Source organism: Manacus candei, unplaced genomic scaffold (genome assembly GCF_025592945.1).
Source record: "Manacus candei isolate 608988 ecotype Guabito, Panama unplaced genomic scaffold, ASM2559294v1 h1tg000028l, whole genome shotgun sequence".
NCBI classification, from domain to species: Eukaryota; Metazoa; Chordata; class Aves; order Passeriformes; family Pipridae; genus Manacus; species Manacus candei.
The window spans coordinates 22,082,501-22,095,328 of record NW_026138076.1 but is presented as its reverse complement, the minus strand read 5'-3'; the positions used below and the strand labels follow the sequence as shown (position 1 = coordinate 22,095,328).

Below are 12,828 nucleotides of genomic sequence, written 5' to 3'. Positions count from 1 at the left end.
GCTTTAGCTTGCCTGGTATGTAAAATGTCTGGCAGACTTAAGAAGTCTGCCCTTCCTTTGTACATCAAACCACAGGAGAGGAAAGGTCTAGGACATTATAAGAAATAATGAAATGACTCAGAGATGATGACATCATATACAAGATTTTTTTAGAAATACTCTGAGAGTGATCCAAAACATACCAAATAACAACTTATACAAATTAAACACTCCTCAGACTAGAAATTTGGACAGTTTGTAAAGAATGAGAAAGAAAAGATGAAAATCTCTATAAATATCACAATTAACAAAACAGTTATAATGTTTTTTCCTCTTTATCATTAAGTTCCTGCAGTCAGGCTAAATGCATGCTTTGTAGAGAATGTCTTGTGCTATGATTTTTTAAAAAATGTTTAATCTTCATTCACAAGAAAGTAATTTCCACGGAAAGGAGACATTTGCTTCTTGAATGGAGAGATTTTTTTTCAACACAGAAATTACCTCAATAGCATTTACCCATTTCCTTCCTCAAAAATATGAGCTGATAAACTGTTGTATAAACTAAATTTGTAAATATAAAATAGTTAAAAGGCTAGTTCATACCCAGTCATATCAGCTTGAAATCATATGATTCTCTTACTACTTCTTTCTATGAACAAAAAAAAAAAGTAAAATCATTATTTTTTCTCCCATTTAAAAGTTCTCTGGGAGACATGAGAGACTTGGGAGTGAGAAAATAGTTTTTGAATTTTTTTCTTTTAACCAGAATTAAATAAAACAGGTTCTCTTAACTGAGATCTATTCAAAGATGCAAAAAACTACTTCATAAATTAATAACACTACCATCTAACTCTCAATCATCATTTCCACGCACTAACCAAATATTCCGTTCAATACAGTAGGAAGGATCACAGAATTGGAGAAATTTCCTCTGACTACAAGCTGGATAAGCCTAGCACTGAGACTTGTGAGCTTAATTTGAGCAATAGATTTGAACTTCTATTCACAGGCACATACATTCAGCTACTAAAACAGAATATGTGCAGCCTGTATACCAACATCAACACAATTGTCTGTATGTCAACAACCAGAGGTAGGATCTTGCCTCAGAAAAAGCCAAGTATATATGTCATAGAATCATAGAATCATTTAGGTTATGACCACAAAGTCCAACCATTAACCCATCAACCCAGCACTGCCAAGCCCACCCTGAACCATCTCCCTAAGTGCCACATCTACATGCCTTTTAAATACCTCCAGGGATGGTGACTCAACCACTTCCTTGGGCCTGTTCCAATGCTTGACAACCCTTTTGGTGAAGAAATTTTTCCTAATATCCCATCTAAACCTCCCCTGGTCCGACTTGAGGCCATTCCCACTCGTCCTATCGCTTGTTACCTGGGAAAAGAGACCAACAACCACTTGGTTCCAACCTCCTTTCAGGTAGTTGTGGAGAAAGACCAGGTGTCCCCTCAGCCTCCTTTTCTCCAGATAAACAACCCCAGCTCCCTCAACTGCTCCTGGACCCTAACCACCATATAACACTTTCTTTCATCTCCTTCAATACAGACGGTCTGAGGAACAGAAGGAGGAGAAGTGAGTGGTGAACACTGAGAAAATAATGATAAGTAAAGAGAACTTAATGATAATATAAAGAAAGCAAACAGGGACAGGTCACATGGAAAAGTGGAGCTGTACAGGCAGATGAAATCAGAGCAAATAAGAAATTTTAAACTACAGTACAGAATTGGTCAGAGCAATAATCTTAAAGTGCATTATTAACAAGAACTAATTTTTCTGTCATATACCTTATTTTGTAGACAACTAGTAGTATTTTCAATTTCTAAATAAGAACTAGAATAGTAATGAGCCTGATCCAAATTCTATAGAAATCAGTAAAGCACTCCGTAAAGATGAAAGTAACCTATGTGATCTGTAGGATGCTGACACTCAAAACTGTGATTCCAGATCTAGAAAAAGAAGCTGTCTCTCTAACTATCACACATGTAATTTTTTATGCTTATGAAAGAGAAATTATCAGGCCTTACTCCAATGGGTCTGTGCAACCCATTGTGGTCAGGCCATGAGGCATCTATTAATAACAGTTACATGAAGACCTAACAAACTTTGCCTTTTTTTGAGCATAAAATTTGGAAATGTAAAAAACCCTTCTTATCTTGTTTTTCCATTTAATCCTGATACAGTCAGTTTAAGCAGAAAAATTCTGAAAGCAGCAATTCAAGATACCTGACCTATTAATAGCTGATCTGTTAAATTCTAGCCAATACACTTTCATCATTAAACCACAGAGGCTTATTTGTGAACTTGCTTCAAAGGAATTATTCAGAGCAATCTGATGTAACACAGTGAGTTAAAATTATATTCTTACACACCAACATGACTTGGTGAGCTCAGCAGAGACATAAGTTATCTGAAATACAGGGCATGACAAGAAACAACCCACAGAGTGTAGTCACAGAATAAAAACATGATCATCGGTAGCAGTGAGAACCTGTCAGTCATTCTTGTCTACAAGTTCCTGCAAGAGGGAGAATATTTGCTCAGATTCGCATATTATTTGCCTGCTGTGCTTGTTTTGGTATCTACCTGACAATCTGCGCAGAATGAGTGACACCGGCAAATGCTGAGGAGTGTCAGTGCTGCGATGAGATGGGGGATGACTGTATTACCATTTTAAATGGCCTGCCTGCCGGGTGCTGTGATCTCATTCCTCCCGTACCTGTCACGCTTCATTAGTCGCCCCCCCGCAGCCCTGTGCTGCCGAGAGCCCCGCTCATTCCCTGCTTCTGGAGACAGCTGCAGCTATCTCCTCCTACAGCAGCACATTTCCCGCTTTCCCTCCCTCCCTGCGCCGAGGGTGCTTGTGCCCATGTGTGCGCACAGACACACACACACTCACGCTGCAGTGCATTCCCTGCACGACTGACCGTGCCCAGGCTCTGGGAGACTGTTCGCTGTTTCCAGCCTATTAAGCGGGAAGGTCCGAGTGCTCCGAAAGCTGCTGCTGGGCTGGGGCGCAGGGAAGAAATACTTTGTTCCTCGCTGTGCCTTCGACGACGCCTCTGAGGCAAGGGAGACAGGTGGTAATACATCCAGCCTGCAATTCACATCAGGGTTGAGACAGCGGGCTTGCAACAGCAAACCACCACCTGCAGCTAAAGAAAAGGACTTCGCTCTCTTTACATTTATAATTTATATAATGACAGAAAAAATTAAACAGTACGACCAAACAAGTAATAGAAAACCTGACTTTCCTGCCACACAGGAGAACAGCGATGCTTCATTTCTAGATCCTTCCTTCCTTCCTTCCTTCTTATTTTTGCAAACAATATGTAGACACTAAAAGTGATGACTAGGATAACTAGTAACATTTGGAACAGCTAACTACAGCTCCAGTCCTGTAGCAGAAACTGTTTACATCTCTCTTAAAATCTCCATTTGTTAAATGTTTCAAGTGTGCATAAATATATTTTAGCTATTGTCACTATCACCTTCCGAGCTTCAAATCTTCAAATTTATTTTAGTTAGGTTCATAAACCCTTACATAACAATGCAGTTCTACCACATAGTGAAAAGAAATACATCTGAGGCAAATGAAGATTTAAAAATTAGAATTTCTTTTTTTTAATGTCCAGAAATAAATAACAAATTTAATTTAGGAAATCTCCAGTATTTTAATAATATAGTTTAAATGTAAACAACATAATTGACTGCAGCAAATCAAAAATATGTTCCAAGATGGGAGGACAAAAAAACCTGTACAATTTTCTTTGAAATTTTAATTTACTAGCTTCAAAGATAATAAAAAGTTTAAAAATTCAATGTACTAGCATTTCATAAATCTGACCAAATGTAAAACTGCAAGCCAGACCAACATTACAGCGGATAGTTTGCTTTAAGTTATGGTCAAAACAAGAAGAATTCATATACTGGACAATTATAGAATACTTAATCACTGAGGAAAGGTTCCTCAATTTTCTCTCAGTTATTAACCATTTTTTGTTCTGAAATATGAAAATATTTATACCATTAAAAACCCCCTTAAACACTGTGTTATGTACTGTGTAAAGATGGATTTACATCTAGTAGTTTAGTCTTTTTTATATATTTTCGTTTAATTAATATTATTTTTCTTGTATGCAGAAAATGCACATCATAAAGAGTTCCTAAGGAACAGGCAATTAGATAAGATGCATGGTTTAATAAACTGAGTTTTAGAATGAGATCTTAGTTTTCTTTGAAATTAAACACTTGGGCAAAGTTTTTGGTGCAAGTTCAGGTGGAGGAGGCAGATCTCTTGTTTGTGACCTTCCCTCGCTGGACCAGGTTTATGGAGGTTTTAGAGTGTTGCAAGGCTATTTTCAGTAAAGGAACTGCCTTAAACAGCGTTTATTTCCTTCCTCATTTTGACACAATTCCCCAGGCCCCTACATGAGAATAAGGTTTCCAGAAAAATGTCATGGAATCACAGAATGGCTCGTATTGGAAGGGACCTTGGAGATTCTTTAGTTCCAATCCCCACTGCCGCGGGCAGGGACACCTCTCACTAGACCTGGTAGATCAAAGACCCATCCAACCTGGCCTTGAACACTTCCAGGGATGGGGCATCCACAGTTTCTCTAAGCAATGTGCTCCACTGTCTCACCACTCTCACAGTTAAGAACTTCTTCATAATATCTAATCTAAATCTACCCCTTTCAGTTTTCAGGCAATTACATGTTCTTGTAAAAAGTCCATTTCCTATATCAATGTCAGTATCAGAATGTAATTTATAGTTATTAATTCAGTTTTTCTGAATGTTAATCAGCATCACAAAACCTGGTGATTCCTAAACCTATGAGGAATCTCTACTTGTTCTGTATGGTCAGCTTTGTAACCTCTTCATGTTAACAACCAGTAGAAAAAGCAATGTTGGAAAATCTTTTTGAATAAACAGTAAACATTAATTTTGACTTTCCTAATAAGGAGCTAACAAGTACCCAAAGAACCAGAATATTGCTTAAATAAGAGTCATACTTAGGAACAGAAGATGGTACATAAAATGTTAAAAAATAATTTATAAAAGAACAACAGTTACATTTTAATGATAACCAGGCCTTATACAGTCTCCAGACTTATGATCCTCGTTAATCCTTTTCTTGCAGCTGTGTATATTTATGCAACAACATGGTCTTTCACAAGGAGTTGATTTAAATAGGAGGTAAAGTGGGATATAATGGAAAGATACAGGTACTTCATTTAGGCTCATAGAGTTGATAGAAAATTCAGAGATACTGCTTGATACAGTGCCATGAATATCCACTGTAATGGCTCTGCATAATGATTGCCCCTTCGATAAATATGAAATACACTATAACATTTATACCATAAAGAATGTTTTAGCCATTGCCTTTCTATAGGTTATGAGTGTCATCCTTTAAGATCAAATAACAGTTACTGACTCTGAGTGGATTAAAGATTAAGCTTTTTTTTTCCAAAGTAAATGATAAAAGACTTATTTTCTTCTACAGTGAAATGTTAAAATGCTGGTAAAAGCATAAATTGTATTAAAATAGAACATTCTGTGAATAACAACAGCATCACAAAAAGGCAAGAAAATAATGCATTCATTTTCTCATTCAGTTATAAAATCTAAACTATAGAGCCCTTCAGGGAGCATTAGATATCATTTACAGTATGAAAAGTAACATCGTTCAGATAAGTAAATTAATGAGCATGAGTTCTGTGGATCTGTTAACTACAGATAATAGTTGCTGAATGTTTTTTAGGACCCAAAATCAACAACCTGCAGTTCCTCTCCCTTTGCGACCTCTCTCATTGTAAGACATAGCAGGGCTGTCTTTAATTATGAGTCAGGTCACTGTAAAAAGTGTTCAAAAAGAAAAGTTTAAATTTAAACTTTACTACCAATTTGAATCAATTCAAATTAATATAAATATTTAAAAGCCCGACTGTCATGGTTTGAGAGCTCCAAAATCAAATTCCCTAGTCCAAGCCCCCTCCCACATCTCAACCCAGTGTGAGATGGTTTTTCCAGACACTACACGAGACTCAAAATGGGGGAAAGGGATTATATATTACAATGACTGTACAAATAAATACTATATATATTTTATATATATATATAGTACATTATATACAATCTTAGCTATCTCTACCATGACATACAAGTATTTACAATGGATCAAATCTCTTCTCCCCTCCAAATAAAAGTCCAGGAGGGAAGAAGGAAAGATCCCTTTCCACTCTCAGAGCAGCAATGTCTCTAAGGCAGCAGGTTCTCTTCTTCTCATGCATGCAGCAGCTGTGGCTGGATCTCTGCCAGTACACACGAGGGGTATCCAAGCCCCTCGGCCTGTCATCTTCAAGCGAGGGTCTTCTCTTCCATGGACTGCATAGCAGGGACAAAACTCGCGTCACCACGTCATATCATGGGGCATAAGACCCCCTTGAAGGTCCCTTCCTCAGGGGATTCACCCCTGAGTCAGAACATCTCGGGCAGCTTTCAGTCGAAAGCCTTTGCCTCAAGAGTTCTACCAGTGCTCTGTCTCAGGCTGCCAGTTTGGCAGCAGCAGTGAGGGGAGGCCAAGGTCACCCCCTCTGCACTCCTTCTCCGTCCCAGTCCAGCTTTCCAGGATGCTTTGAGCTTTTCAGCTTCTCTCTCTCTCCGGTGCTGCGTGTTGCATTTTAGGACTTCCATCCAGTAGGAGTCCACCATGCCAACTTAAGAGGGGTCTCAAAAGGGTTTTGGGGGGGGTCTGGTTCAGTTCTTACCCCCAAAACTCTGTGTAGAGCTTAACTCTGCTCCCTTTGCTGCTGGCTCTCATTCTCTTCCTCTCTCTCCTTCCAGGAGTTCTCTCTGTGTTGCTGCCTGCCTGTTGTTGCTGCTTAGTCTTATCTTTCCTGGCCCTCTGCCACCGTTTCTTCGGTCAGTGCAGTTCTGCCGCTGCTTTTCCATATCTCTTGCTGTGGCTCACAGTGGAGAAACATCCCCTGACTTATAGCTACAGATACATAGTCCAGCTTAACGCTGTTCCAAGTCTCTGCAGCCCCAGCCGGGGGCTGGGGGGCCAAAGCCCCCCAGGGAGGCTCCTCGTGGAGCCACTCCTCGTGTAAAGCCACTCCTCGTGGCTTTACAACATGGCCACTTCTCCAACAACAACTACAACTACCTTCTCTTCCGTTCTGCTTCTAATATGTTTATATTTTGCAGAAGCGCTCATTGGGTAAAACCTCAAAATTTCAAGGGTCACCCACCACCCCCTGGGGTTTTACCATTTTATAACTGCAGGGGGAAAACTGTTTCCCTCCCCCACACCTACCCCTCATCAAAACAAAACAACCACCTCTGTGAACTTCCAGTATCTGCCTCTATTAAATCATATATATATATATATATATATATATATATATATATATATAAATATATATTTTCTTATCACTGTTAGCCCTAAAAACAGAATATCAATTTTACTGGTTGGCTTTAGGCACTAACACCATTGACAGGCGTGTGCAGGCCTTTCTTGCCCATCTAAGCTGGGGCTGGTGATCTCTGTCTGGGCTGACTGCAGAGCTCCTCATGTCCTTGTCATCAAGGTGCGCATGTTATTTAGACCCTTCAACTTCCAGGTCTCTGGCTCTGGAAGACATTGCTGACAGCCCAGAAGGTGAAAACAGGATACCAGAGTTTCTACCATCTCTGCTTCTGGGCCAGATTCAAACAGTTTCAAACTGTGAGATCATATTTTCTAGCATCTCTGGCCATAGGACTAGCACAAGCAAGCTTTTGCGCTCTACCATCTGAATATCAAACCAATAACTCAGGCCGTGGACTCATGCACTGAATTCAGAGTGATCTTGCTCATTTTTATTCCCCAAGTGATTCACTTTTCACACAGATGTACTGTCCTGTCATTTCAGTGGCTTAAAATTATTTATTATCCCTAGAACTGGAGTTATAAAATACAGTCATTTACCCTAAAGGAATAAAATTCATAGCATTTTAAGCAAGAAAAAGATCTGTTCCCCCCATTTTGAGTATCTTTCACACATTACGTTCTACATTGGGCCTTGGCAGGATGAGATATGTCTGTGCTGCTGGAGATGCTGTCTTTCAGATAATGAGACGCAAGGCCAAAACTGTCACTTACATCACTAAAATACCTCATAGCATTTCTTTGTATGCTTTTCCAGGACATAAAAAGATATAATAGAGAATTGTACTGTGCAGAAAAAGAAAAAACAAATAAATATTCCTCTAAACTATAAAATTATTTTTAGTAGTCTGGAATAGTGGAAAACTACAAAGATCATGTAGTCGGTAACTTGGATAACTCAAAGATAGGGCTCTGAAATAAAAATAAGTGAGACAAAGAGCTTTGATTTTCAGAAGCTTCCACAGCAAAAACAGTGAACAGAATTTAGTATAAATTTTATTAATTTCTCAAAGGGAAAGCATTCTCTCTTGAGTTAGCCAAACAGATCCTCAGTAGAAACTGACTTAAAAGCTAAGTAAAGATTCAGAATGAAGACTAGAGAGAGGTCTGATGAAGTCAGTTGTTGAGGTAGCTTGTTAAGGTTCCCAAGCAGATGAAATAGTAATTTGTTTACAGAATCACAGAATATGCCGAGTTGGAAGGGACCCACAAGGATCATCAAGTCCAACCCTTAGATCTGCACAGGACCATCCCCAAGAGTCACACCATGTGCCTGAGAGTATCATCCAAACGCTTCTTGAACTTTTATCAGGCTTGGTGCTGTGACCACTTCTCTGGGGAGCCTGTTCCAGTGCCCAACCACTGGGTGAAGAACCTTTTTCTAATATCCAACCTAAACCTCTCCTGACACAACTTCAGGCCATTCCCTTGAGTCCTGTCACTGGTCATCACAGAGAAGAGATCAGTACCTGTCCCTCTGCTTCCCCTCATGAGGAAGTTGTAGATTGTGATGAGGTCTCCCCTCAGTCTCCTATTCTCCAGGCTGAACAGACCAAGTGACCTCAGTTGCCATTTGTTAAAAGATTTTTCTCCACAAGTAACTGAACACAAATCAGAGAGATACCAATCAAAAGGCACAGTCACAGGAAAACACAGAGAAATATTATTGCACATCATTTTTGTCCCTCACAGATCTGAATCTACATTAGGAGCTTTATTGATATGAGAAAGGGTTGCCAACTGCCAGAAAGTTGTCATCAGCCCACAATATCTGGAATTAAGTGGTCCAGCTGCACAATTTCTTTTCAACACTATATAGTCTCCCATCACAAAGGTTTTCTAGAGTAATGGCCTGTCGATACGGGAGTCTGCTGGAAGAGGAAGGTCTCTCTTTTCTCTACTTGAGGAGTCCCTATTATGGGACAATACTGGATTGTTGTTCCAAATAGCAAAGAAGTCACATCGCAGCAATGGCAGCGTGATACTGAGAAAAATAAGCACTAACAACAGGATTTCCACAAAAGCATCAGAAAAGGCACTGAGAAAATTGTACTGTCTCTACTGTAAAAAACCACTCATGCTCTGTAATTTTTTTTACGTTTGTTAATAAGTACAGATTATGGTAATATATTAATCTTATCTCTACTGTTTATTCTCACTGCCTTCTACTAAAAGCAAACACCTTCTTCAGCCAAAAAAGTATACTAAGCACTTGATTCTGTGACAACACGAAGTGTCAACAACAGTTAATCACAAACAAGTAAGAATTCCATGCCTGAATTTATACAGTGGGTGAATGTGAATATTTTTAATATTCTTTTAGAAGCACTGAGAACCTGGCAGGTTTCTCTGAACAATTTGTGATGCTACTAGAAATGTCTTCTTGATGAAACTGTAAAATGACACAAACATGTAACTACATATTGCAGTGACTATCACCAAAAAATCATCAGTTACTGTAAACCAGCAAGATTTTACAGAGTTCTTGCAAGGTTACATCAAAATACAACTGCTGAAGTACCAGATCTACGAGCTACAGCTTGCTTTCTGTTACATTTATGATAGCAAGTCCTGATGAAAATTTTTGGGGTTTGTAATATGCTGTGCAAACTAGGGGAAGGAAGATCCTTTAATTGGAAGATCCGAAAATCTGCTCATTTAACACATGAAAGACACATGTTGTAGCATTCTCTCAATTTTCTAGAACATCCACATTTGGAAATGGTAGTTCACAGACTGCTTGCTCTGCTCCTACACCAGACAAGGAGCCAACAGAACACAGAGTGTCTTCTGAAGTTACATGTAAATTCCTAGATACACATAAGAAAACCTAGAGTATTTTTCTGAAGTGGAAAAAGATTAGGATTTCTAATGGCTATTGTTCTTCTTTGAAATCATAATGCCCCTTCCCATCCCTGAAAGTTCAGCACATTTCTCTCAGTTGGGAGAACTGCACAGCCACAAGGAATAACAGTAATTTTATGTAAAATAATTTTCTGACAGAAGGCTCCATCTTAGAAAATGGATTTCCTCATGGCGTCTTTGACTAGCACGTGCTAAAAGCAACTGCACAGAAAGGTCATACACGGTATTGACAACCCCACCTGTATGGAAAGTACAGGCACACACTCGCAGTCTATAAATGTGTTCAGCAAGATTTCTGAAAACATAGACTCCCAAAACTATAGTGGAAAGCCTGCAGGCTTCATATATTTGCTTTAGATTTGCAGATATTTCTCAGATCATTAACAGTGGCTCCGGTCAGTAAGCCTTGGGCCCATATTTTCGAATCATCAGGGAATTTGTTTTTGATACCACACCAAGCCAGTTCCTCACCTAGCATAAATTATCACAAGGCATTTAAAGTCATGCAGGCATGATAGTCTGGATATATGCAGTGTACCTACTGTACCATGTGTATGCTGTAACTACCACAGATACAAAGCATGCTTCCCTGCTTTATCAGGAGTTCTTTGAATGCACTATAATGTTTTTACTTGGATATTCTACAACGTCTGCAGCAACTAAACTGTCATCTGTCGTGTCAGGATGCTTCTTACTTTGCTATTCACAGAGTTACTGAATCAGTATGTGATTTTAATTTGGCTATTAATTCTGGACATTTTTACAGTGAAGAATCCTCATTCAAAAAAAAAGGCCAAGGCACCTGGAAGGTCCAGCTGATAGGAATATGGAGATATCAGTAGATATTACTAGTGGAATGAATTGGGGTTGTGAGCATTCATATTATGCACAGATGCTCTGGCATCATCTTCGGCTCATCTGTCTCTTCTGTCCATGGTGTTGACTGAAGATGTGTTGCAGCTGGTGTACAGGGAACAGGAGATCATCTGTGTGTCACTGATGCTTGCTGAGAGACTTAGCTATTTTAGCTCTCAAATGCAACACTGATGATCTGGGAAATAAGATGATGACTGAACATAAAACTAGCATCACAGTGACAAAGGAACATGTCAAAAATATTTCAGAAGTCACTAATGTTGCTAATTTTTTGTAACATATCTCCTTTTGCTATTCTACTTGAAAAAATACAGGATTAATATCTGTAAATTTCTATTTGACTGTGAGAAGTATGAGTTGTCACCTTAACGTTTTTGTGTTGTATCAGATAGATCAAAGTGAAATATGTATATGAGGATGTAATGTCCTTGTTCCTTGTGGCAGTGGATTTTGCCCATATATGGTATACCCCGCTATTTATCATCTTTGCAGAGAGTTCTTTATTTCTTACCCTCTCACTGTCTCTTTCTCGATCATCATTGCTACTTATTTCTGAACATTTATACAAACAGTGTCCAATTAATATATATGGTTTTCTACTGAATATGAGCAACTGTACTGAAAGTTTGAAAGGACATAGGAAGTTTAAAGGAAAGCCTTTTTACACTGTTTTAGCTACTAATAAGGTTTAGGCACAACCTTTTCTGGGTATCAGTCTTCATCTTTTAGAAGTCCCATCAAAGTCACTTAGGACTATATATAAAAGTGAGAATGCAATCAATCCAAAGGAAGAAATGGGAGAAGTAACACATTTCTGAAGCTTACACCACCACCAATCTCAATGGAAATGACTGTCAAATCTGACGAAACTGAGGGAACCATTTTTACCATGGGAACAGGCAGTGTATGACAGATGGCAAGGTATAAGGGTACCTTTTAGTGAGAGACAGCGTCTGAGTATAGACAGATTCTATGACTGAATGTGTTGTGAGGAACAGCCGGCTTGAGCAGTCGGCTTGAGCAGTCAGCTTGAGGGAACTGCGCTGTGTTTTGCTTGCTAAAAGAGTCTAATTGCCTTTTTTGATTTTTTTTTTGTACATATCTCAACCACATCAAAGATATGACATGTTATATGGGTTGAGCAGGAATATTCTGAATAGCTGATCCACCATGGAAAATTCTGGGTCTGCAAATTATTACCCACTACTGAAAAATGATTATGCTTTCCAGGCCAGTCCTTTAAGTGATGAAATATAGTTATCAGCATCAATGAAGCTGCAACCATTTAACACAAGTGAACACATGAATTTTTTTATATGGGAATCAATAACTTGTTTTTGATTTCTTGTTAGTTAGCAACACAGAGCCCGCCAACAATAGAGAATTATTACAATGTCAAAGAATACATCATATTCACCATCAGGTGTCATTAATCTCTTAAATCTTCAGAATTTAAAAAGGCCAGTATTTTTGTTTAAGATTTTTTAGCTATATGAATAGTGAGTGACCTCTAGCCATTCCCTTTCAGAGAATGGCCAGAGAGATTATGGCCTCTGCTTTAAGTCAGAGCTTCATTTTAATCAGATGACCCTCATCTTCCAAAGAAAGTAGCTTTTGCCAATTATGATTACACTTGTATCTATGTCACTGT

The 12,828-nt window shown here is 38.8% G+C and overlaps 1 long non-coding RNA gene across 1 annotated transcript in view; it reads right to left on the bottom strand.

The window, feature by feature from the left end:
* Positions 1-2,933: 2,933 nt before the first annotated feature.
* LOC127472281 (uncharacterized) overlaps positions 2,934-12,828 on the bottom strand; it is a 42,987-nt gene continuing 33,092 nt past the window's right edge. The window contains exon 3 of the long non-coding RNA XR_007904948.1: positions 2,934-3,062. This is a non-coding gene — a long non-coding RNA (uncharacterized LOC127472281). The remainder of the gene's footprint in view (positions 3,063-12,828) is intronic.